This window comes from Delphinapterus leucas, chromosome 4 (genome assembly GCF_059928025.1).
Source record: "Delphinapterus leucas isolate spDelLeu-1000000601 "Yukka" chromosome 4, BTC_Dleu_Yukka2, whole genome shotgun sequence".
NCBI classification, from domain to species: Eukaryota; Metazoa; Chordata; class Mammalia; order Artiodactyla; family Monodontidae; genus Delphinapterus; species Delphinapterus leucas.
In genome coordinates, this window is record NC_143132.1 from 128230962 (window position 1) to 128256248 (window position 25287).

The following is a 25287-nucleotide window of genomic DNA, read 5'->3' on the forward strand; positions in this document are numbered from 1 at the left end:
ACATCCTGCAACTAAGACCTGATGCAGCCAAAATAAATAAATTGATTAATTAAAACAAATGTCAAGACAGAAGACTGGCTTACATTTCTTTAAGCAGGTGGTGGGATCTTAGAAGATTTCTTTCCTCCTTGGTAATTTTCTGCATTTTCCAAATTTTCTTAAGTAGACATGTCTTACTTTTAAAATCAGAAAAGAAAGCAAGCTGTAAAATTTATTTACTGTGCAGTTAAGCAAGAAGTCCCAAGGTGGGTACAGGATAAATTATAAAGAGACCAGTGGTTTTGAAAGAGTACCCCCTTTGAAAACACAATGCAACATGGAACTTGATGTGTTAGAAAGATAAAGGCAGAGTATGCTAGGAGGGGCCTCATGCCCCACTCAGCAGAAGCCCCATCACACTGCAGAATTCAGGGTTCTGGGAACACCATTAGGAAATGCACTGTACAAACAGACTGGGGCTGCAGGGGGATGGCGGTGGCTTGTGCTAGAATGGCCAGAGAAGGCCTCAGGGAAGCGGCAGAAACTGTGTTAAAACTAAAAGGGCAAGGAGGACATCAGCGGGCGCTCTTGATGTGAGCAGGCATTTGGAGGAGGGCGAAGGTTGTGGGCGGTGGTACAGAGCCGGCGGCGGGGCAGCCAAGTCCTCCCTGAACTGTCGACTGATGACAGGCTTTCCGCAGCGGCTCACCGGTGAACAGGTGGAGAACGGTTGGGACCAGGCTAGGTTCCCGTAGGAGAAGGGAGCCACGGGAGGTTCCCGAACGCATCCATCTGCCGATGGGTACACTCCTGCATATTCACCCTACCCTCGAGCTACAAGGCACTGGCAGCAGGAAGACAGACCACCTTCTGGGCCACTCAGCTCAAGGTTTTGTCACGGTTGTGCTGCACTTGGGCAGCGCTATCCTAGAAGTAATCCGTATTCCAAGGGCAACAGGGCTGGGAACCCCAAGCCGCAGCTCATGATACCTCCCCTGGGATTGAGATCCAGGCTGGGGCACCTCAGGCAAGTTGCCTTACCTCTCTGAGCTGCAGATGCCTCACCTGTAAATGGTGATTCAATTATTTATCCAACAAACAGCTACTGAGCATCTGCTATATGCCAAGTACAGTCATAGAAACTGGGGATGAGTAGTGACCAAATCAGTCCAAACTCCTACCCGCGTGGAGCTTACATCCTAGGGGAATGTAAAATTCCCCATTCCTGGGTTTGTGGAAGGGATTAGATATTTCCTGGAAAGCACTTAGGGTATTAATGATTCTTCCTCTAATTCCAGTGTGTGTGGGGTTTTCTTCCCCACAGCACCAAGCATTTCTCCAACACCAGCTGGTTGTTCACCCCACCCCCCAAGGTGCACCCTGAGGAGACTAGGATGAGAGAGCACAAGATACTGGCCCTAGAGAGCTGAGGTGCGTATCAAAGGAATGATTTCAATGAGCCCTGACCTTTGCATCTTCCCATACGTAGAAAAGCGCTAAATTCTTTAACTTGAGATGTCTGGTTTTCTTTAATTAACAGTAATCTTTTGATGTTCTGACTGCATGATCTTTGTGGCAAAACTTCCTACATATCCCGGCTCCTCCCTTACCTCTGCAGAAGCAGTCTCTCAGAGCATCCGAGATGCTGTGTCCTGGACTTAAGTCCTCAGCTTCGTCTGCCAAATAAAACATAATTCTCAAATTTTAGGTTATGCATTTTTTTCAGTCGAGAAACTCAACTCTGACACCGTCTACCTGGAAATAGCCTCCGATCTCGCAAGTTATGGGCTTAATCCCACAAGACTGTCCCCTTACCACTTCAGATGCCAACCGCAAATCCAGGTTGTCACCTGTGCTTCTAACTGGCTATAGATTGAAGGTTCCAACGACCCCCCTCCCTTTGGGTTCAATTAATTTGCTAGAGGGGCTCACAGAACTCAGAGAAACAACTTACTTACTAGATTACCAGTGTATTACAAAAGGATCTGACTCAGGAGCGGCCAGATGGAAGAGATGCACATGGCAAGGTATGTGGGAAAGGTGTTACAGCTTTCCCACTCTCTCCCACTCTCCCTACAACTCCATGTGTTCACCAACCTGGAGGCTCTCCAATCTGTGTCCTTTGGGTTTTTATGGAGGCATCGTTGAGGGAGGAGATAGATGGGCCCCAGCTGAGCAGCTGGAATTTGTCTCTTGAGGACAGATACTTCAAGATAAAGATAATTCTCTGCAGGAGCTGATCCCTGCTTGGGTGAAAAAGGAAGCCACATATTTCTCATTCCTGGGGTCAAGGAGACCTCCCAAACTACATGTGCACTGAAAGGTTGCCCAGGGGTCAGGGAAGGGAGGAGGTGCCAGCCCATAATATGTCCTGCCAGCCTCCCAGAAACCCTCACACTGGAATCCATCTTGGCTAAAAGATGCGCGCACACATTGGGCAGGGCCCTAAAATCAGATCAGATACGGACAACTAGCAAGATGATTGGCCTGGGGAAACCTGGAAAAATGCCCCATATAAGCAATTTAAGTCACCCGAAAAGGGCAACTCTCCCTCTGAGTCCACCCGTGTGTCCTTTTCACACGTACTCTGCTTCTAATAAACACTTTACCTGCTTTACAATCTCCATCTCTTTCCAAATTTTTTTTTCAAAGAAGACCAGAGCCAAGGTCATAATTACATAGGCATAACTGATTAAATCATTGACCAATGGCAACAGATTCAACTTCCAGCCCCCCACCCCTCCCCAGAGGTCAGGGGTGGGGGACTGAAAGTTCCAATCCTCTAATCACAAGGTTGGTTCTCCTGGCAACCAGGCCCCATCCTTAGGTTCCCTGGGGTCTTTCCAAAAGTCACCTCATTAACATAATAAAAGACACCTTTCCGGTCTCCTCTAAGAAATATCAAGAGTTGTAGGAGCTCCGTGCCAGAAACAGTGACGAAGAACAAATATATATTTCTTTTTATAAATCACAACATCACAGGTTGTAATGTGATGTCCTTCTCCTCATTTTATTATTATGCACGTTCCCTATAGCACTTGGCTCCAAAAAGGTACCCAATAAACACCATAGGACTGGCCTACAGATTGAGATCCCTCTATCTGGAAACAAAGTGTCCTTCATTCAGCCCTGAGCTCAGACTAGCATGAAGCTTCCTCTCTCTGCACTCTGCCCCCGGCCCCCAGCACTGTCAATTCCACCTTAATAAACAGGGCTGGGAAGGGAGAAAGAAAGAAACCACGCTTGCGCCCATGCGTCACAGAAAAGGCAGCTGACAGCTCTTCCAAACCCTGGCTCAGCCCTCATTTCCTTGGGGAGATGAGCAAAACCTTTCAGGCTGGTGAGAGCTGGTCCCTTCTCAGGTAGTGCTGACCAGAGTCTTCACCTGGACACGAACCCTGGATGGACTGCCCTGGGGAGATGACTCAGCCCCTCCGATCAGGCCGGCCCAGGGCAAGGCCAGTCCTCACTTGGTGGATTTCAGCATTAAACGTTCATTTCAATGAGCTCATAGGTGGGGAATCGGCACAACCAGTACATATTCATTCTCAGCCAAGTGGCCAGAAGTGTTGGTATGAGTTGAAAGGAGAAAAAAAAAAATTGTAAGCAAACTTTAGGACGTTATCCTTGGGGCTCCAAGAACGAGCTCCACCAAAAATCTCACTGGCGCATATCTTGATACGTAGTGACAGTTTCCAGCTTTCCTCACCAACTACATGCTGGTGTTCTGATGCCAGCGTCTATTTTTATAGCCTGTGTCATGCAAAGGACCAGACGGGAGTTGGAGACAGAGGGACAGGGCACAAGAGGCGAGGGCACAGGCAACGGGGCCCACATCCTACTCGGACTCCAACAGCAAACCCTTCCGAGCAGAGTCTAGGACAGCAGCCAAGCCCACCCACCTCTGCAGCTTCATCCCCCATTACAGCCCAGACCTTGAGCTCCCTTGGGGCTGGGACTTTATCTGCCTCGTCCACTGCTCTAAACCCAGGGCCTGGAGCACAGGAGTGTGTAATGAGTGAACGACGCACGTCCCGGTGCGTCAACTCCAGCACACTGCACTCACCGGTCCCCCCAACCCCAAGAGCCCCTTCCGCTAACTCAGCGTCTGTGCCATTTCACTCTCTCGGCCCAGATGCCTTCTTGACCTTGTTAACTCTCGCTCATCCTTAAACTCAGCTCAAATCCCACCTTCCCCCAGAAGCCTTCTCTGAACCCAAGGCTGGGTGAGGTCCTCCCACACGGGGCAACCACAGCCCTCCCACAATACTCCTCAACGCCACAGGCTTGTGTCAGCTTCCTTGCCTACCTCCCCCCAGGGCTCGGTGGATGCGGAGCTGAGAAAGCAGCAGGTACTCATTAGATGGGTGTGGGAAGAAGGAAGGGACGGAGGGAAGAAAGGACACCAAGAAGGATGCTGTGGATGGAGAAGCACCTGTCACTGAAACCTACAGCAAACTGAATAAGAACAAAGCACTGAAACCCAATAGATCAATGAACCACTGACCAACAAGGTAACCGAGAAAAGATAGCAGGAAGTGGTAGCGAAATATTTCTCAGTGGGTTTAAGTGGGAAGCTGAGGTCACTCTGCTGTGGCCTCTCCTCCTCTCTGGAGGGGGGCTGGGTGGTGGATGGAGAGGAGAAGAAACGTTGGGAGGATGGGTGAGTGGGGGCACTTGGAAGGCTCATGAGCAAGCAGTTCTCAGGGGCTCGAGTTCTCAGAGGCTCCTCTGGTCTTGAGGAGGCTGAAGGCCATTTCTTCTGGGGTAACCTCCAACTGCTGAAGGGAATCCACTAGGACTCACTCCCTCAAAGCTGTTAAGAACATGGCCTGAGTCAAGAAAGAGGAACAATGAGGACTTTCCATTGTCCTGTTAGTCCGGGTCCCAAAGATGGGAGCAGAGGCCAGGATTTAAGACGCATGATCTGGGAATAGAGACTATTTTTGGCTGGAGCTTTCTTAGCACAACATTTCTTTCCAAGACAGACACCTCCAGTTGCCCCTCAATATTCATTCCTTCCTTGCCAACAGAATCTTGATTTGGTGGGGGGCGGGGGAGGGAAAGTGTGGCAGAGATGGCCAGCTCACCATGAGACCCATCTCCTCTTCCTCCTAGGCACAGGGCTGGACCACATTTCCCAGCCTCCCTTGCAGGAGGTGTGGTCATCTGACTGAGCCCTGGCCAATGGAATGTCAGTGGATGCAATTCTCCATCTTCAAGTCTGGCCCATAAAATCTTCCCATCCTCCAACTTCCATGTTCCTTCCTCTTCCACTGATTGATGCAAATGAGCATGGCAGCCTTAAGAGCCTGGGTCCCTGAATGGCTTTTTGGAAAAGAGTCCCTACCTCCCTAATCAGGAACAGCCATTTTGGACTCTGTGTGAGCAAAAAGTAAATGTCCATCATATTTGAGTCATTAAATGTACCGCTGACCCTTGAACAACATGGGTCCACTTACAGGCAAATCTTTTTCAATAGTAAATACAGTACTACGTGATCTGAGGCTGGCTGAACTCATAGATGCGGAACTGTGGATATGGAGGGCCAACTATAAAGTTACGTGCAGATTTTTTTACTTGGGGGTTGGGGGAGCTCAGTGCCCCAAACCCATGTGTTGTTGAAGGGTCAACTGTATTTGGTTTGTTTGTTTCAGCGGTGAGCCTCCCTAACTCTTATAAGCAGCAATGTGCCCTGCTAAATACTCACATGGCCATTTTAACTGGGAGTGACCGTGTGACACAGTTCTGGCCGTGGCATGTCAGAGGAGGTCTGCTGGATGTTTTGGGGAAGATGTCTGCTTTCCTCATAAAAGGTACCAATGTGGCTGGTGTCTCCTTCCTGCAGCAGCCATTTTGCCATCATGAAGAAAAGGCCAGGGCTTCCCTGGTGGCGCAGTGGTTGAGAGTCCGCCTGCCAATGCAGGGGACACGGGTTCGTGTCCCAGTCCGGGAAGATCCCACATGCCGCGGAGCGGCTGGGCCCGTGAGCCATGGCCACTGAGCCTGCGCGTCCGGAGCCTGTGCTCCGCAACGGGAGAGGCCACAACAGTGAGAGGCCCGCATGCCGAAAAAAAAAAAAAAGAAAAGAAAAGGCCAAGAAAATAACAGTGTGTCAGTCCAGACAGACATCAGCTGTTGAGACCAATGCCAGCAACCAATACCTTCAATCATCTTGTTACATGAGAAAAATAAACCATTATCAACTTAAGCCACTAAGGTAGGGTTTTCTGTTACTTTGCAGCCAAACACAATCCTAACTGCTTTGCAACCATTCATTCATTCATTCACCAACCTTTATTGAGGCCTATTTCATGCCAGTTCTTGGGCTAAGGATGAAGATTCAGGGGTGAGCTGGGTGTAGCCCCTGCCCTCCAGAAGCTCCCAGTCAAGCTGGGGAGAAGGCCTCTGAGCAGACAATCTGCGTGCAGTGGGAACGGATGCTGCAGTGACACACAACGTCCTGGGGGTCAGGGCAGTGGGGGCGGTGGGTGCGCACTGAGGCAAGGAGTTCCCCACTCCCTTTCTGGCACTGGGCACACACAGCAAACACCCCTCAAGCTATAAAAAAGCGAGTAGCGAGAACGTGCTATGCTCAGCCGAGCCAGGCAACTGCAGCTACTTGCCGCATGTTGAGTCCCTAAACACCATCAATTGATGCAACTGTTTCAAGATAATCGGCAGTCATTAGAGCAAGATGCACAAGAGGAGAACATAAAAACTCATACGCCGCTAACTCAGAAACGCTGGGAATTACGTGAACCGAGGATGAGGTGGGCTGGCTTAGATCGTCCTGCCTGTTGATATTCGGATCTCCTAAAATATACTCTTTCTCAAAGACAGAGTAATGTTTCACCTTGAAGACAGAGCCAAAAGAATCACACGTCTAAGCCATGACCTTCAACCACAAATGTCCAAGCTCCGACGCTCAGGTCTGTGCTTCCATTAAGAACCGTGATGGAGACAAACTGGCGACAGAAGTCAACCCCATCTGGGAAATCAAGAGGCAACCAAACCAGAGAAGTCAGAGCAGCTAGGGAACAAACTGGAAACTAGAGAAGAGGTTTTCCTCCTTTTAACTCAACGCTGCCTACACACTAATGTTTTTTATTTTATTATTTCTTTTTAATGAATGGCATTACTTGCCATTTCTTTACTTTCCAAGAATGGGGAAAGTGTTTTAAGAAAAAAAGACAAAGCCTCATTGACTTCAGACTCCAGAAGTTTAAAAATGAATAAAACAAGCAGGCTCTCCAATAAGAGAAGTCATTATCAGGTTTCCAGTCTGCCTGCCATTTCATGAGTACAAAGAACTCCAGTGTAGAGCAGCGGGTGTGCTAATCACGCAAGGCAGAGGAAGCGCTCGAGTTCTGAGGCAGCAATCACAGGTTTCTCTAGTCCTCAGCCCACCGCTGGGGGCCACCGCAGGGTGGCAAGGGCTTGGCTGGGCAGGCTGCCACACTGGAGTTTCTTTGTAGGACACGTGGAGCAAGCAAGGGTGAGGTCTGAGGTGGAAGGACCTCCCTTTCCAGGACCTGTTATTAAACCCAAGCCTATCAACAGCTTCCCAGAGACCTTCAGATGAAGAAGATTCCAGCTATGGCAGACACAGGACACATGATAGGGTTAAAGAGACAACCACAGGCCCAAAATGGCATCACTTGTGTTAAAACCCGTGATACCAAACCTAGTTTTATTACCTAACCTAATTGCAGCTTCAGCCTTCCCCAGAAATGTAATCTTAATTGGCCAGTCTGGAATTTTCTGGCCAGCACCAATGAAATAATCTGTCACATGGGTCCCCTCTATCCCCCCGCATCCCCCAAAGGAAGTAGAGGTAAATGACTTGATAGACCCTTGCCCCTCACCCAGGAGAAGGTGACCTGGCCTGAAGCAACCCTTGACTTTCTTTTACTAAGAGCCTCCTTGCCCCTCCCTCCTTCTACTTAGTGCAGCCCCTCAGAGGGGGCTTCTATTTACAAGATGGGATGCTGCCCAATTCACGACTCGTTGCATAAAGCCAATTAGATCTTCACATTTACTCGGTTGGATTTTGTGTGTGAGCAGTAGTCTGGCCTCTGCCTCAGGTTAGTCCCCTACCCGCCCTCGGGAGCAGCTGTGCCATTCCTCACTCAGAGAACTGGGTCTCTGATAGAATCGTGGGCTTCCGGGGCTGCTAGAGAGCCAGCCCAGAACAGTGGTCAGGGCATCTGGTGCTGTCGACCAGGACCAAGAATAGCGCTGGCAAACCAGGTGAGTAAACACTGGGTTTACAGTCTCGTATCACGCTTCCCACTCACAACCTGAGGCCAAGAGTGAGAGTTAAAACGTGAACAAGCAGCATGTGTCAGACACAGACCAGTCAAATGAGTGCCTGCCTTCAACAGTTGGCAAGGCCACGTCACCACTGTGTACCCGCTGAAGACCATCTGCTAGCCCCCTGCCACCACCCCCAGTCATGGCGAACCCTTGATAGGCTACACCCTAGCCTCTCATGGCCATAAAAGGTTGCCTGGAGCCACGTGAGTGCCTGGGAAATGCCTGCGCTATTATTCCTGTCCTTCGCTGTGAACTTAAGTGTGATGTCCTCTGTTCCATGAGGACAGAGGCTATGTGTATCTTACCCGTCATCCTACACCCACCATCTCAGTGCAGTCGGTTGGTACCAAAAATGTTTTTTGGATGAATATGTTAAGGAATGAATGAATAGTAAAAAAAAAAACAGAAAAAACAAAAACAAACAAACAAAAAACAGCTAACATTTAAGCATGCACTACGTGTTCTAAGTCCTTGTCAGGCACTATCTCATTTCAGCTTCACAATACCATGAAGTATTATCATCACCTCCATTTCACAAAAGAGAAGAAACCAAGGCATAGAGAGGTTACGTAACTTGTCCAAGGGTACGATCCAGGATTTAAAGCCAATCTGGCTTCAGAGCCTACACGCTGAACCACCACACTGTGCTGAGGACACACTCACAGGAACTTCTGTATTAGGAAGTCATCAAAAGAGAACCTCTATACAACACTGTAAATCAATTATACTTCGATTAAAAAAAAATTAAATAAAAATCAAAAGAGAGAACCTCTGACATCCACAAACCCTGAAAAATCCTTCCAGACAGTTTCTGATGGTGCTAAGCATACACTGTTTTTGTTTGTTCGGCTTACAGAACATTGTAAAGATGTTCTGTAATTTTCAAATAACTATGTAACCACATTGAGTTATCAAGCAACTGTAGCAGGAAATCCACGTACATAGTATTTCTCCACTCAAGAAACCTGAATTCTAGGGGAGCTCTTATAAATACTCTGTGGTCCAATGTCCCCATCTCTAAGAAGATCCCAGACTTGTTAGAAGGACTGAACAAGATCATGGACATAGTTGCCTATTTAAATGGTAAGCTACTACATAAGCATAATATATGACCATAATAATTAATATATTTCAATAAAATGACAGACCAGAAATTCTATTACCTATCGATCTATACTTGTCAGAATTCTGTATTTGCATATACTTCTACCGGAGTTCCTATTTATCTCTCTGCACATTTCAGTAACAATGTTTACAGCTTAATTTATTTCTGTAAGACTGTGTCCCTCTGTTATCACTTCTGAGTTTGCAGACATTTCTACATCCCCTACCTTAATCCAACTGCTCCTTTCATTTTAGAAGCATAAAGAGTTAACAAGGCAGTAAATGTCTTATTCTAACTTCAAATTCTCCTATATTAGCAGCCGACACAACTAGCAAACAGAGCTTCATCTGAGCTTTATAGTTAAAAAGCTCAAAATGATACTGCTCTATCTCTGAAGGCCTGAAGTTTGGTGTTAGGTCCAAGAATGAGGTGGGTCTAGGAAAGTAAGCTGTGGTTTCTGTTAGCTGGCAAGACACATGTCTCCATGTAATTGAGGGGTAGTTCAAATAGTATTCCAACTATTTGTAAATTGGGTGTAAATGATGAGTCTGACCACAAACAGGAGAGGAGAGGACAGGAGGGGGCAGGTGGTGTCAGAACCCGGTGCAATAATTTTCATCTTAGTCTGTTCTTTAAAGCTCTGGTTTCTATGCTGTTGATTGTGGCTCTCTCTAAGGAAGTCGGTTATACACACAGACAGAGAGAGTGGTAAGCAGATGACAAAAGGATGCCTCATAATACGGAAACATGAACACATACGTTGGGGAAGTGACTACGCAAATACACACAGAATTTACAAGTTCCTAAGTGGCTACCACTAGATATTTGAGTTGCCCAACCTCTCCTCCACCCTAGTACCAGCACAGAGGTGGCTCGATCAATGTGTGCAGTGCAGGAGGGTGGGGCTGAGGGACCAGGAGGGAGGGAGGGATGGCCCGGAATACAGGGATGAATCCCAGATACTCCTTGCGGAGTAGAGGATATGGGTGAAGGCTGCCTCCTGGCTGCAGGAACCACATAACTAGGCTCCTCCAAGTCCTTTTTCAATGCCTTTTTTTTTCTTAATAAATTTTATTTATTTACTTATTTACTTTTGGCTGTGTCAGGTTTTCACTGCTGCGCGCGGGCTTTCTCTAGTTGCGGTGAGCGGGGGCTACTCTTCATTGCGGTGCATGGGCTTCTCATTGCGGTGGCTTCTCTTGTGGAGCACAGGCTCTAGGGCACGTGGGCTTCAGTAGTTGTGGCACGAGGGCTCAGCAGTTGTAGCTCGTGGGCTCTAGAGTGCAGGCTCAGTAGTTGTGGCACACGGGCTCAGCAGTTGTGGCTCGCAAGCTCTAGAACACAGGCTCAGTAGTTGTGGCGCACAGGATTAGTTGCTCCGCGGCATGTGGGATCTTCCCGGAACAGGGCTCGAACTCGTGTCCCCTGCACTGGCAGGAGGACTCTTAACTACTGCGCCAGCAGGGAAGCCCTCAATGCCTTTTTAATCATTAACATCCTCCATGCTCCTGCAATGTCTCCTCTCTTCATTACTGATAGCCCTGTTTCTTTTCCAAAGCCAGTGGCCTCCCTAACCAAGGCCCAAGAAGATTCGGAGCAGCCTCCTGGTTCTAGGGATGAAGGCTACTTACTATCCGGGAGTCTGCGGCTCAGTTAGGCCACCCTGGCCCTCCTGCCTTTTGGACTCAGAGCAGACCTACAGGTCATTCCCGGTTCACAAGTGCCTCCTCATGGCCGCCTTGCAGGATCTCCAGGTTGAGGGGCCTTAGCAGGCCCTACACCATCCGCAAGGCTGCCCAGCAGGCTCAAGAAGAGTGTGCGGGAGGCTGCTTCTGCCAACAGGCCCACCATCCTACCAGAAGGCAGCTGTTGCCTGTTCTCCACCCCCTAAGTGCAGGGGCACAGACCCTCCCAGCCGCATCTCTTTTGGCCACCGGCCTGAACGCTCCCCTCAGCATCTCAGGTGTGAGTTGCCTCCCCCAGACCAATGGCATCACTCAAGCCACCTTTTCCAAAGGGGCACAACCCTCATCCAAACCTTCAAATGGCTCAGTCCTCTCCAGGCCCTCACCTGGCTTTCAAGGCTTTCTAGGAAGCAGAACAGTGGGCCCAGCACACCTTATTCCAGGTAACTGTGGGGCCGTTTTTCTGACCACAGTGACTTTGCTCCGAATGGCAACCCCTCCACCTGAATGTGGGCCCACGTCCTCATCCACCAGCCCAGAGCCTCGTCCCGAGGCTGAAGTCTACCTCCGTGAGTTTTCAGGACCTTGGCTATTCTGCTACCCTTTTTCCTACCCCCCTCCATAGAGCAAGTTCTCTCTCTCTCTTCCTCTCTCCCTCCCCCCCCCTTTCTTTCTCACTCACAAACTGCAGGCATTAATTAAATGTCTTCTAGAAAACAGATTTTCACCAGCTGCAGTTATCCTGGGTATGAGCCAGACCTGGAGACACAGACAGTCCAGGTGAGGAAGATAAGCCCATGACAGCTGTGAACCTGTGGGCAGTGCAGGTTCCCACATCAAAGGGACATTCTGAATTCCAGCCCTTTCCATACTCCAGAGAAAAGGGGACACAGGTTGCTCCCACCCCTTTAGCCTCTGGCCGTTCTCTCCAGAGCTGGCCTTTGACAGAGGCCGAAGAGCTAGACTTTGATCTACCTGCCAGTGGGTCACGGCCACCTCCCACAGACAGAAACATCTTGCCCAAACACCAGCCTCCCTCCCCCGCAATAGCACAGCAAATCAGATTGCCCAAAAAGTGCAAGAAGAGGCGCTCCCAGCTCTCCCTGGTGTGGGCAGCATCCACTGGAGTGAAGATGCTGTGGTCTGAAGCAGCCAGCAGGGCTCCGCAAGTGGCTTCCCCCACCATGCGCAGGGATGAGGGACGCTGAAGCGGGCCGCGGCCACAGCTCAGGGCCCTAGAGGCTAAGCTGTGGAGGATGCACCCCTCAGCAGGAAGCCTTAGCTGCCCACAGTGCCCCTCACCTCACCCTAGCTGTGGCATGAGGACAACTGCTTTGCTTCATGGAAATTCTGGAGTGCCCTCTGAGGTCAGAGACCCAGCTGTCAAAGCCTGACCCATAAATTGAGCTCTCTGCCCCCAACAGACACAGAAATGAATGTCTCTGTTGAGATAAGGTATTTCTTTAAAATCTGATAAATCGAAGGATAATGTTTTGGAAACAGTGCAGCACAATGGAAAACCATGGGTAATGGACTCAGCCTGGATTCAGGAAAGACACCCACTTCTTTACTAGACAAACACTGAGTACCTGTCACTCAGAGGGTGCCAGGCTGGGTCTGGGGCCACAAAGATGGTTCCACCCCACAGCTGAAGGTTATCCTGGGCAGTGGGGCATCTGACATTCAACAACTCATCACACAGCAACCTGGCGAGGGTTGAGGGGATACCCACAGGAGTGTGTAGACACTCAGAGGGAGCCTACCCAGCCCCAGTGTGACCTTGGGCTAATTACTTACTAATTCACTACTCAACAGTGAACCAATATTGAGCTAATTACTCTTCGAGCCAATCACTAAAAAGAAAGAGTTGCAGATATCGCAGTTCTGCAAATGCTCCAAATGCAGTGCTCCAAAGGTCAGGTGGCCCATCTAGGCCCTGGTGCCCAAAAGTAGCCTCCCAAGCATCATCAGTGAGGGTGGGCTGGCCAGGAGCTAATCTGCAGAAGAGACATAACTCCTACAAGCCCTTTCTCTAAAATAGGCAATTAACTTAATCCAAGACTTACTGAAAGCCAGGAGAAGGGATGGGGCAGGTTCATGCACTGGCTTTCTGGCTGTCACCCTGCATCTCCACCTCTCTCCAGGGAACACGAGGCTTTTCAAACCACCTGCTTTAGATCCTCTTCGCACAGATGTCCTGACGGGGCACCAACGCCTCCGAGGAGGAGTTGTTGCCAAGCTCCGTCCGCAGTCACGTCACGTCTGTGAGGCTGACTGGGCACTGCCTGCTCCACACTCGGGTTCACCCGCGGGTCTTCTGCAAACAGCAACAAATGTCCCCAACTTGTGGAGCCTTCTTGAGGCTCCCTTGGCCGTCCACCCCACACTTGCCCATTCGCACGCGATCCGATTCCACATCTCTCCTGATTTTACTTTTCGAATGCTTACAAAGCATCCTTGTGTTCCCACGAAGGCACTGGCCACCCAGGCGGGGATGTCCTCCCTCCCCTCGAAACGCCCCGCCAAAGCGGGAATATATGGCTCCACATCCTCCGGCACTGCTAATCCTTTAACCACCCACACTTACACCTTGAAAGACCGCTGCAGCCACCAAGAAGGCCACCAGCTCGAAGCAAAACCAATTTCGTGTGTGTAACAAAGCCGGCTTCTTTAAAAGACTGCGACCTAAGCAATTTCACGAGCAAAAACAACGCCGGGGGCTGTAAACCACGCAGTCCTAACCTGAGCATCCTGGAATGTTAACCTGTGGACGCAGCGGCCCCCTCCGCTGGGCCCCGGGACTACCGGGCGCAGGTAGCTGCCGGCAGGAGCCGACCCCACCCCCCGAGGAAGACGGCAGAGAACTTGCCGTCACCGCAGCCTCCTTACCTGGAGACCAGCTGGCTCGCCACGGCCGGCGAAGGGGGATCCTGCGAGCTCCAGTTCCGGCAGGAATCAGGCGGCAGGGGTGCGGGGGCCGGGCAGGAGCAGGCTGGAGGGGCGGGACCGCGGATGGAGGCAGGCGAGGTGCGGGGCTGGAGGTGGAGAAGCAGGACGCAGCGCGGATGAAGGGAGGCACCCACCGGAGGCTGCGGGGCAAAGGCCTGGGGAAAGGGCGGCGGAATCGTAGGCCGGGTTAGGGGGCGCTGGGGCTAGGAGAGGGGGCGGTGGATGAGAAGGCGGGGACTGGGATCCGGGCGCGTGGGCGTGGGGGAGTGGAAGCGAGTCGGGGGCTGGGGTTTGGGGAAGGGGCGGGGATGGAGGAGGGAGCTCAGTAACGGGGTTCAGACCCGGAGCTCGCAAGCGCGCCCCCGACCCCCCACCCCTCTCCCACCGGAGTCACTGCCCGGTCGTCCCGGCCTTGGCGCGTCCAGAGGACCCCTTCGGCCTCCGAGACCGGCACCCCGGGACACCCGCCCGCCTCGAGCCTCCGCGGGAGGCTCCGCTCAGCCTCAAAGGTAACCACCCCGACCGCGGCCTGCGCCGCGCTTACCGCCCATGGTCCCGGCCCGGCCCCGGCTCCGCCACAGCGCGCCCGGCTCCGCGCTCGCCGCCCGCTCCGCCCGGCGCAGGGGGAGGCGAGGGCGGCGCGCAACGACTTCGGGGCAGCGCGGCGGTGCGCAGCGCCCCCTAGTGGCCTCGCCGCCCTGGAGCTCCGCCCCTGAGGCGGCGATGCGTTGCGGCCCGGGTGGCCGGAAGGGATCAGAGGGACTGCGGAGAGGACACTGATTGGAGGAGGTCAAACTCAGGCCCCAGAGACGGGCCAGTCTTCAGAGATCCCAGCGTGCGAAAGTCACGGTCACGGGCACCCTGAGTGCGCGGGGACCGCGGCCACCTGAGCGCAGGGCCTCTGCGCGCGTAACAACGCGGGACTCGGGATCAGAGATGCATGGACGCACGCCTAGGCCGGGTACACAGAAACGGCCCGGAGCCCTAGTGTGGGTGCCTGTGGACCGTGTGCCTGACCCGGCGCCACCCGGGGGCCGGTGCTGAGCTGGACGCGAGTGTTTGGGGTCCACCATTGCCGGTGACTGATCCAAACTGTCACGATTCTCGCCACCTTGCCCCCCCCCCCCCGCAGGCTACTCCACGTTTCCCTTCCCGCTCCCACCACATCCGGCCCTGTGTGTCAACTCTAGACCTTCACCCTGCTGTCTCTGGGTGGCCTCCAGGCGCCCTGGCGAGGTCGCGGCCCGGGCAGCGTCTCTCCCCACCCCTTCCCCGTCCCATGGTTCTCAGCGTTCTCGGACCTACTGCAGAGCCACAGAGCACTTGACTGATTTCTGTAACTCCCTGTTAAGACACCCGAGAGACGTGCAGTTGAACTTGATATGATACCGTATTGGGGGTCATTTCTTTCAAATGTTGGGTCCCAGCTGGTGGTGATTCCTACCTGATTTCTCTGCGTGAGATGATCTGACCAACTGCGACTGTCAGAGAGGACTTTGGTGTCAGTTCAGGAACTGCAGTGACCCCTACGTGCCCTAGAGCAACTGGTCTTGCGGAAAATTGGCTCCTAAGTATATTTACTATTGACCTCCCGTGCGCACTTTCTGGAGGAGTTTCTCACTTGGCCTCTGCTTTCACTCCTGTATTGATGGCTCCCTAATCCACACTCGACACGGAGATACTTCACCCATATTTCTACCTGCTCTCTGGTTTTCTGCTTAGAACTTTCCATCTCAGTTCAGCACTCCCAGCACCAAATTCTCTCTCTTGCCAGCTCCCAATCGCATTTGCTCTATGGTCTCACCATTTACGCAGCCCCCTGGTTTGCCTTCCTCAGCTGAAGGCTCAATGTCCAGGGAGGCTTTGCTTCTAAATCCTGATAACCTGCTTTTCTCTCCCCATTTCTGGGATGCCACACTGTGCTCAGCTCCTTCCTGCCCTGACCACTGACACAACCCCTTCCCAGTCATGAACCGCACCTCCCAGCACAAAATCCTTTCACTGTCCACCTCAGCATCGCCCCAGACTCTCCCACCTGTTTCTCAGTCCACCGCACCCCACCCCCACCCAACACCTCTCCTCCTTCCCTCCACGATCCCGCTGGCTGTCCTCTCACTAATTCCGGGCTCTACCCCTTCCCCCGGAGCTGCCTCCCTCTTCCCTATAGGAGTTAGGGCACTTCCTGCTCTAAATGACAGGCAACCCAATTCACACTGGCTTAAACAAAAAGGAATTGATTGACTTACGTAAATTAAAAGCTCAGGGCACTGTCTGCTTCAGGCCCTGGAAACCAAAGCCTTCAAGGACTCTCCATCTCCCAGCTTTGCTTCCTTCCATGTGAGCTATACTCTCAGGCTCCATGCGAGACCCCAGCAGATCCAGGCTCACAACCTCGCAGCAGCAAGGCCAGCAGAAAAATGGCTTCTCTTTGCCCACCCTTCCCGCAAGCCTGTGTCCCGACTCTGCTTGGCACGACTGGGTCACCTGTCCATCCTGTTCTCCCAGCCACTGTGACCCCTCCCTCTCTGCTACCTTCTCATCCTCCACAGGGAACCAGTGCCTGCTCCTGGATCCCTTCTCTGTCACAGTGGGACTGAGGGTGACACGGGACACTATTGCTAACCATTTCCCCACAAAATATACCACAATACGCTTCACCTAGCTGCAGCCCTCCTGTGTTGGCATGGGGTGTTTTGTTCCAAACAAGAAGTGGGGCACAGGCCCTCTCTGTTTACAACTTCCTCCTCAGCCTATCTGGGATTTCTGTCTTTGTATCATCTGTAAGTCAAGACTTGGTACGGAGATGGCCTCAGGCCCTTCGGGGAACCAGATGTCTTATTCTTCCTAGACTCACCCTCTCAATCTCTTTCCTCACTTGCCCTATTCTCTGATGGCTTAATCCCCCCTTCCATTCTGAAGGGGGTGTCCTCTCCCTCCTCCCTGTGGATTTTGGGTTCGGAGCGGTACCCACCCTTCCCTGCCCCTGGGGCAGTAACACTTCTTGGCTGAAACTTAAAGGAGGAAGGGGCTACAGGAAAGAAAAAGATTTCCACAGGGAAAATATATATTGGGCAGCATCTCAAAACCATTCCCCCCATTAAACCTCTTTCCTCTGTTGTTGTTGAGGTAAGATGGGGCCTGAAGCAGCCGGTGGTCTTCTGGCCAGCACCAGGGGATGCCATGCCAAAGCCCACACAGAGGAAAACAGAGTCGAGAGACAGGCAGCTTTCTGTTGCTCCTAAAACCGGGACCTGGATTTTTCAAGTACATGTCCAGTACATCCCTGCTTTTCCCCAAGCAAACTGGAATTGGTTCTACTGTCACTTGCAGCCAAGAGTCCTGAGTAGCACAAACCCATAGCACAGCTCCTGGCACATTGGTCCCTGCAAAAGAGTAACCATCAGCATCTTTGTTCATCGGATACAGGAGCAAGCTATGCCCATCGATGACAATAAAACAGAGTAGAGAAAAAAGCGCAGTGCCGTTGGTTCCAAACCTTAGTCTCCCCTTCTATTCCCAGCATTTGTCCTTCCCACACACACATTTTGGCCCCCCAGGGAAACTCAAAATTTGTTCAAAGTCGAACCCTCCCATCTTATAAAAATAGTCCCAGGGGCTTCCCTGGTGGCGCAGTGGTTGAGAGTCCACCTGCCGATGCAGGGGACACAGGTTCGTGCCCCAGTCCGGGAAGATCCCACATGCCGCCGAGCGGCTGGGCCCGTGAGCCATGGCCGCTGAGCCTGCGCGTCTGGAGCCTGTGCTCCGCAACGGGAAAGGCCACAGCAGTGAGAGGCCCGTGTACCGAAAAAAAAAAAAAAAAAAAAAAAAAAGTCCCAGACTCAGCCAAGTCATGAATATTCTGGCAGGCAGGACTTGCTGTCGTTTGATGCAAGCAGTCCCTGCCTGAGCTGCTGGGAGCAGATGCCATCTTCAATTCAGTTTCAACCCGTTGAGCAAAAAAAAGCTAAACAAATATTTGTACAGCCTCCTTTGTCCTGCACTGTAGACTTAGAGGAACAATGGGCTACTGCTCCCACCCTGAAAGGGTTGACTGGGGGAAGACAGTCTCTGACAGAGTCTGAGGTAACTTAATACCAGGGAGGCCCCTAGGGGCCCAGGTGAAGTGGTTTATTAGCACCGGGTTCTAAGTTCCAAAGGTCTGTGCTGCCCACAACCCTGCCTTCCGACAGAGTTATACATCTGTACAGAACATTTTTTTTGTGACCACCACAATATCTAGATGACAAATGTTATTCTTAAGTTCCAGGTACCATGGGTTTTGTTTCTCTGATTATAAAAGTTCCCATTCATTGTGAAAACTTGGGAAAAGACTAAGTACACATAAAGACGAAAATTTTAATTATCTGCAATACATTGGTGTCAAATAATACAGTAAACATCAAACTAAGATTTAAAGTGAGAAGACTAATCCATACATGTTTCCATTTCACCACTGGCGACCCCAGGGCCTCAGGGAGATAAATATCCTGCAAAAGGTTAGGGGTCATTTCTTAGGTTCTTTCAAAAATCCTGCACTCTCCCTACCACACGTATGCTTTTCAAAACTGCAATCCTGGCCTCCCAGCTCCAGGGTGGTCTGTGCTCTATTATTTATGTGTGCATGATTCATTGTACTTGCAACCAGCTGCAACCTCTTCCCCCCACCCCAGCAGGCTTATTATACAAGCCCCTGCCCCTCCTAAGAGCAGCCAGGGAGCGCAAACTCCTTTTACCATCTATCTGGGTGAAATCTAATTAGAAAGGCAAATCTGGAAGAACAGGACACAAAATAACCACGTTATATAAAAATAAGAGATGGCTTCAAACCTGACCTTGAGCCAAAAAAATCACAAAGAGGGGCTTCCCTGGTGGCGCAGTGGTTGAGAATCTGCCTGCTAATGCAGGGGACACGGGTTCAAGCCCTGGTCTGGGAGGATCCCACATGCCGCGGAGCAACTAGGCCCGTGAGCCACAACTACTGAGCCTGCGCGTCTGGAGCCTGTGCTCCACAGCAAGAGAGGCCGCGATAGTGAGAGGCCCGCGCACCGCGATGAAGAGTGGCCCCCGCTTGCCACAACTAGAGAAAGCCCTCGCACGGAAACGAAGACCCCACACAGCAAAAATAAAAAAATAAAATTAAAAAAAAATCACAAAGAACTGAAGTAATCTGCTGATTCATAGATCTAAATATTCTTTTTTGTCCTCTCACCTCTGAGCCCGACCAAAAGATGTTTCTAAGGAAAAAAGAAACAAGCAAGCACTAGATGAACTCACACCAATCTTATTTAGAAATCATGAAAGGACAACAAGGATTTCGGCTGTCTATTTCATTTACAACAGTGCCCAAAGTGCCAAAAACTGACGTATAAAAATTGGATGCATGGATGAATGGGCCAGGAGCCCATCCCTCTCATTTTACAATTAGAAGCCAAGCAGAAGGGAGACAGGAGGAGAGTGGGAATCTGGTGGAGCCTTCTGCGATCTCATGGCCGCTTGGGAGACCAAAAACGGGAGGTCAGTGTCCATGAGAGAAGTGAGGCCCAGCTGACACCCCAGACTTCCTGTTAGGACCCAAAACAGAAAAGATGGAAGCTAGGAAACAGCCTTAGAATGCTGAAAGGAAGTCATTGCCAATGTCGAATTCTATGTTCAGAGAAAACGAGAGACAGAGGGTAATCAATTTGCCCCAAATCAATCCCAGTAATGGATAAAGATGTACATTCTGCTATTATTGGGTGGAAGGTCATACAAATGCAAATTAATTCAGTAGTGTTTTTCAACTCTTCCAGATCCTCACTAATTTTTTTTTCTATCACTTATTGAGTGAGAGACTTCCCTGGTGGCGCAGTGGTTAACAATCCGCCTGCCGATGCAGGGGACACGGGTTCGAGCCCTGGTCCGGGAAGATCCCACATGCTGCGGAGCAACTGAGCCCGTGCGCCACAACTACTGAGCCTGCGCTCTAGAGCCCGCGAGCCACAGCTACTGAAGCCCACGTGCCTAGAGCCCGTGCTCCTCAACAAGAGAAGCCACCGCAATGAGAAGCCTGTGCACCGCAACGAAGAGTAGCCCCCGCTCTCTGCAACTAGAGGAAGCCCGCGTGCAGCAACGAAGACCCAATGCAGCCCAAAGTAAAATTAATTAATTAATTTTTAAAAATTATTGAGTGAGTAGTTGACGTCTACTATAATTACTATAACTAATTTATTTCTCCTTTCAGACCTATTAAGTTTTGCTTCATGTGTTTTTAAGCTTTTATTAGGTGTGGAAATGTTTTGGATTTTTATGTACACTTGATGAATTGCCCCTTTATCTCTTTATCCCTTTTAATATTCTTTGATGTGAAATCTACTTCATCTGATGTTAACATAGCCACTCTAACTTTGTTTTGGTTAGTATGGTACATCCTTTTCCTTCCCTCTTCCCTTTAATCTATTTGTGTCTTTATATTTAAAGTAGTTTTTTGGTAAGCATCAAAAAGGCGTACATTGCTTTTTTATTCAATCCAACAATCTCTGCCTTTTATTTGAGGTGTTTAAACTATTTTTATTTAATGAGATTAATAATTTGGTTGGGTTTAATGGTATCACTTTACTATTTGTTTTCTGTTTGTCCCATTCTATATTTTTTTGCTTCTTTTTTGTTGAGTATTTTTTATTATTTCTTTTTACCTTCTCTGCTTATTTGTTATATCTCTTTGGTTTTTTATTTCCAATGGTTGTATTCGGGTTATAGTATACATTTTTAGCTTATCACAGTCATGCTAGTTTTGTTTTACCACTTGATGGTCAGTATCAGAAACCTATTAAAATATACTTCGGTTTCCCCCTCCTGCTCTTTGCAATATTGTTTTCATACATTTTACATCTACATTTGTTACAGACTCCATAATACATTGTTATCATTCTTGCTTTAAAACATCAACAATCTTTTAAGGTGGTTTTTAAAATAAGAAAGAGGCATTTTATGCTTACATACATAATCACCATTTCCGGCGCTCTCCATTTCTTTGTGTAGACCCACATTTCCATCTAATACCATTTTCCTTTTGCCTAAAGGACTCTCTTTAACATTTCTTGTACTATACGTCTTATGGTGATAAATTCTTCCAGCTTTTCTATGTTTGAATAATATCTTGACTTCGCCTTTGTTTCTGAAAGATATTTTCTCTGGGTATAGAATCCTAGGTTGACCGTCTGTTTCTTTCAGTCCTTTAAAGATGTTGCACCACTGTCTCCTGATCTGTATTGTTTCCGGCAAGAATCTACTGTCATTGTTCTCTCTCCTCCTCTTTATGTAATGTGTCTTTTCTGCTCCTGCTTGCTTTTATAATTTTCACTCTATCACTGCTTTTAAGCAATTAGATGATGATTTGCTTTGATGTAGTTTTCCTTTCATTTCTCCTGCTCGGGGCTTAGTGAAAAACCTCTCCACCTGACTTTGATGAGGGCTCACAAGAGTCCTTCCACTCTTTAGTTTCCCAAGAAACTAAAGCACTTACTAGATCTAGCTGCTCCCTCAATACCAGAGCACCCAGTATATTCTCATACATCTTACAGGGAGCAAGGAGCTACACAGCCCTCACCCTCCCTCCTCTGCCCCTTCTCTCTATCCATCCTACCTGCCTCCAACACCCTATCCCACTCCCTTGGAGCCTCCCTGGGTTGCAAAATGGTCCAAAGCAGAGAAGCTGAGTTGAACCATATCTGGGGTGGAGTGGAAAGCAGGCCTGGGACAACTGGGGTGCTCCCTGCTGTTCTGGGGAACCAAAGGGGGGATGGACCCAAGTCCCTTTGGAAGAGTGAGAGGCCAGCATAAGGGCAGTGTGGAGGGGTGGGCAAAGAATGGAGAGGTTGCAAGAAGCCTCCACTCCCCCATTCATTCATTTATTGAGTGCCTAGGACATGCCCAGTACTGTGCTGGGGGCCTCGAAGACAACAGTGAATCGTCACTGCTAGAACAGCCTCCAAGGCTTATCTGGGGAGACATCTGGCCAAACAAGCAACAGATCGCAATGTGATCACTGTGGGTTCAGCAGGAAAAAATGTAATCCCATTTTATGTAAGGGATAAAAGTAATGGCTAGAGAGGTTAAAGGGCATGCCTGGGTGACCCAGCAATCTGGTGGTTGAGTTTTTATAAAATCAAGGCCCAGGGTAGGTTTCCCCAACCCTCGCATCACTGCAGCCCTCCCCCACAGATCAAGATGCGCCTCGCAGGGCAGAACTGTCCAGCATGCATGTCATGACATCATGATTCTTCACCAGGGTCCTTTGTGCAGGTCCCAGGTCCTTCAGCAGGGTCTGTACAACCCAGAGGCGGGCCCCATGCAGCTCCTGATGCCTCACGTGGCTGTGCCTTGTCACTGCAGTAGGCCTGTAAGCTTCTCAGATGGTGATGGCGCTGAATCCCCCAGAGTTTCTCACGATCAATAAACGTCTGCTGATCAAGTTCCTGTTCATGAATGGCAACGACTTCATCAGTAAATATTGATGGATTTGAGGCTCCTGCTCACTCTGGACAACAAGCCAGGGCTTTGGCCAAAGGAGGCAGAAAAGAATTTCCAATAAGCTGGATGTGTTCCAATCTCTTACATGGACAAATCTGTAATTGATTCAAAGGGGTGTAGAAGGGGGGGGGGTCTCTCTGTTGTCATGGTGACTCTGAAAAATTTTTTTTCTTTAACGGCATCCCAGACATCAAGACTCTGAAGCAATGGCCCTTTTAAAATTGAATCATATTAATAAGATCTACCCAACTGAACGATGTTTCTTTCTTTCTCTTTTTTATTAGATGCATTATTAACTTGGCTAGCAGCAAGACCTCATAAATGCAAAGTGCCCATTCAAGAACACCGCTTCCAGCACAGAATAAATAAGATACAACTCATTAATTCCAGAGATCCTGGCGTATAAAGAATAAGCTCTGAATGGTGATCTTCGGGTTGTAGATTCTTGAAGGGCCTGGGTTGTGTGTGGGTCACTTCCCTTGAGTGAATCCTCAAAACCTGGGGCAGCCCACACAGGCTAGCAGACCAGGCCGGTGACAAAGTATCAGAAGGAAGTTGTAGGGAGAAAAGCAAGTAAATTTCACAGAAGTTCTACATTGTGCAAGAGAGAAACTGCAAGAATATTGACTCTTACAGCTCTCCTGCCCAGTGCCATCTTTTAACATTGGATTTAGTAATATTTGGCATTTATTGAGCAAGTAATGTGGCAGATAGACCCTAAAATGTCCCCCAGTGATCCCCACCTCCTGAGATTCACACCCTTGTGTCACCCCCTCACCTTGAGTGACGGCAGGACCTGCAACTTGCTTCTAAACAATAGAATAGGGCAAAGGGGATGAGATGACACTTCTGCGATTATGTTACCTAAGACGTAACTTCTGTCTTGTTAGCTGACTCTCTCCCTCACTGGCTTTGATGAAGCAAGATGCCATATAGTGAACTACACTGTGGAGAAACCCCCCTCTGGCAAGCAACTGAAGGCAGACTCTGGCCAACATCCAGAAAGAAACTGAGGCCCTCGTTCCAACAACCCGGAAGGAACTGAATCCAGCCAACAACCACGTGAGCTTGGTAGTAGATCCTTTCCCAATCATACCTTCAAATGAGACTCCAGCCCTGGCCAACCCCTTGATTGCAGCCTCATGAGATATCCTGGAGCAGAAGACTCAGCTAAGCCATGCCTGGATTCTTGACCCACACAAACACAGAGATAATAAATACCTGTTGTTTTAAGCCACTAGCTTTGTGACGAGTTGTTGCACAGTAGTAGATAACTAATACAAGCCCCTACCAATGTTCTAAGTGACATGGACACACTGGTAGACAAGGCAGAGAGTTTGCTGTCTTCATGGACATTCCCTTCTAGTTGTAAATAAGTAAAGTAAATTAATAAATTATTAATAAGTAAATTAATAAATTATTGCCATGAAGAAAAGGAAATTAAGGCAAGAGAATAGAGGAAGAAGTGGATGGTATTTTAGATAGGGTTAATGAGTAATGTTGTCTGAACGGAGGGAACATTTGAGCAGAGAACTGAAGAAGTGGGCATATCAGAAGGAAGAGCATTCCAGGCAGAGGAAAGAGCAAGTCCAAAGGTCTGGGTGGGCTCAGGATTGGCAGGTTGAATCCCAGTTAGTACAGGGAGTAAGAGCTGAGCTCAGAGAGTTAGTGGGGTCAGATCACAGATGGCCCTGCAGGCAGTGGGGAGGGCTTTGCTTATATTGGCTACGTGAGAGGACGCCCCCTGAGCCTTCTGAGCAGGTAAGTGACATCATCTGACCTGAGGGTAAGAGTCTCTCTGGAAGGACCATCCTTGTCGAATACCCACATGAACTGCACAGAAGCTACACAGGGCATGGAAAGTGACAAAGAGCCTCTCATCTATTTTTCTTCAGGGATTCTCCCAGAAGCCCTGTGGAGTAGATGGGGCAGGTACAGGAATTCCTCCCCAACTTTGCATCCCTCTAGTTCAAAAGGCTGATCTATATGGTTGGACTCTTGAGTCCTTTCCCCACACTCAGGAGCCCCATTAGAATGGAGACAGGACAAATGGTGAGTCACTCCAGACATGACTCAGGGGCCCTGATCATAATGTCAAGAAGGTTGTGAATATTTGCATGGGAGATGAAACAGATGAAAAACAGTGCTTTTAAGATGGACAGTATTTGCAGCAAGGCAAGTAGATGTATAGAAAACTTTTTTTTTTAATTTATGGGTATCTTTTTTTTAAACATCTTTATTGGAGTATAATTGCTTTACAATGGTGTGTTAGTTTCTGCTTTAAAACAAAGTGAATCAGTTATACATATACATATGTTCCCATATCTCTTCCCTCTTGCGTCACCCTCCCTCCCACCCTCCCTATCCCACCCCTCTAGGTGGTCACAAAGCATCGAGCTGATCTCCCTGTGCTATGCGGCTGCTTCCCACTAGCTATCTACCTTACATTTGGTAGTGTATATATGTCCATGCCACTCTCTCACTTTGTCACAGCTTACCCTTCCCCCTCCCCGTGTCCTCAAGTCCATTCTCTAGTAGGTCTGTGTCTTTATTCCTATCTTACCTCTAGGTTCTTCATGACATTTTTTTTTTCTTAGATTCCATATATATGTGTTAGCATACGGTATTTGTCTTTCTCTTTCTGACTCACTTCACTCTGTATGACAGACTCTAGGTCCATCCACCTCACTACAAATAACTCAATTTCGTTTCTTTTTATGGCTGAGTAATATTCCCTTGTAT

At 49.4% G+C, this 25287-nt stretch overlaps 1 protein-coding gene and 1 long non-coding RNA gene across 5 annotated transcripts in view; one reads left to right on the top strand and one right to left on the bottom strand.

Moving 5' to 3' along the window:
- The window catches only part of PXYLP1 (2-phosphoxylose phosphatase 1), a 68515-nt gene extending 53828 nt beyond the window's left edge, over positions 1 to 14687 (bottom strand). The window contains exons 1-5 of one of the 4 annotated variants that reach the window (XM_089911068.1): positions 14582 to 14687; positions 13978 to 14192; positions 13155 to 13405; positions 2077 to 10737; positions 1590 to 1655 (exon numbers count right to left, since the gene is read on the bottom strand). The gene's annotated coding sequence lies outside the window, so the exon portion shown is untranslated. The other 3 variants (XM_089911069.1, XM_022582625.2, XM_022582626.2) reach the window with 3 other exon arrangements.
- Positions 14688 to 19476: 4789 nt separating this feature from the next.
- LOC149749431 (uncharacterized) lies at positions 19477 to 25076 on the top strand. Its single transcript, XR_016393132.1, has 3 exons — positions 19477 to 20168; positions 22830 to 22968; positions 23436 to 25076. It is a non-coding gene; the product is annotated as an uncharacterized LOC149749431 (long non-coding RNA).
- The last annotated feature ends 211 nt before the right edge of the window (positions 25077 to 25287 follow it).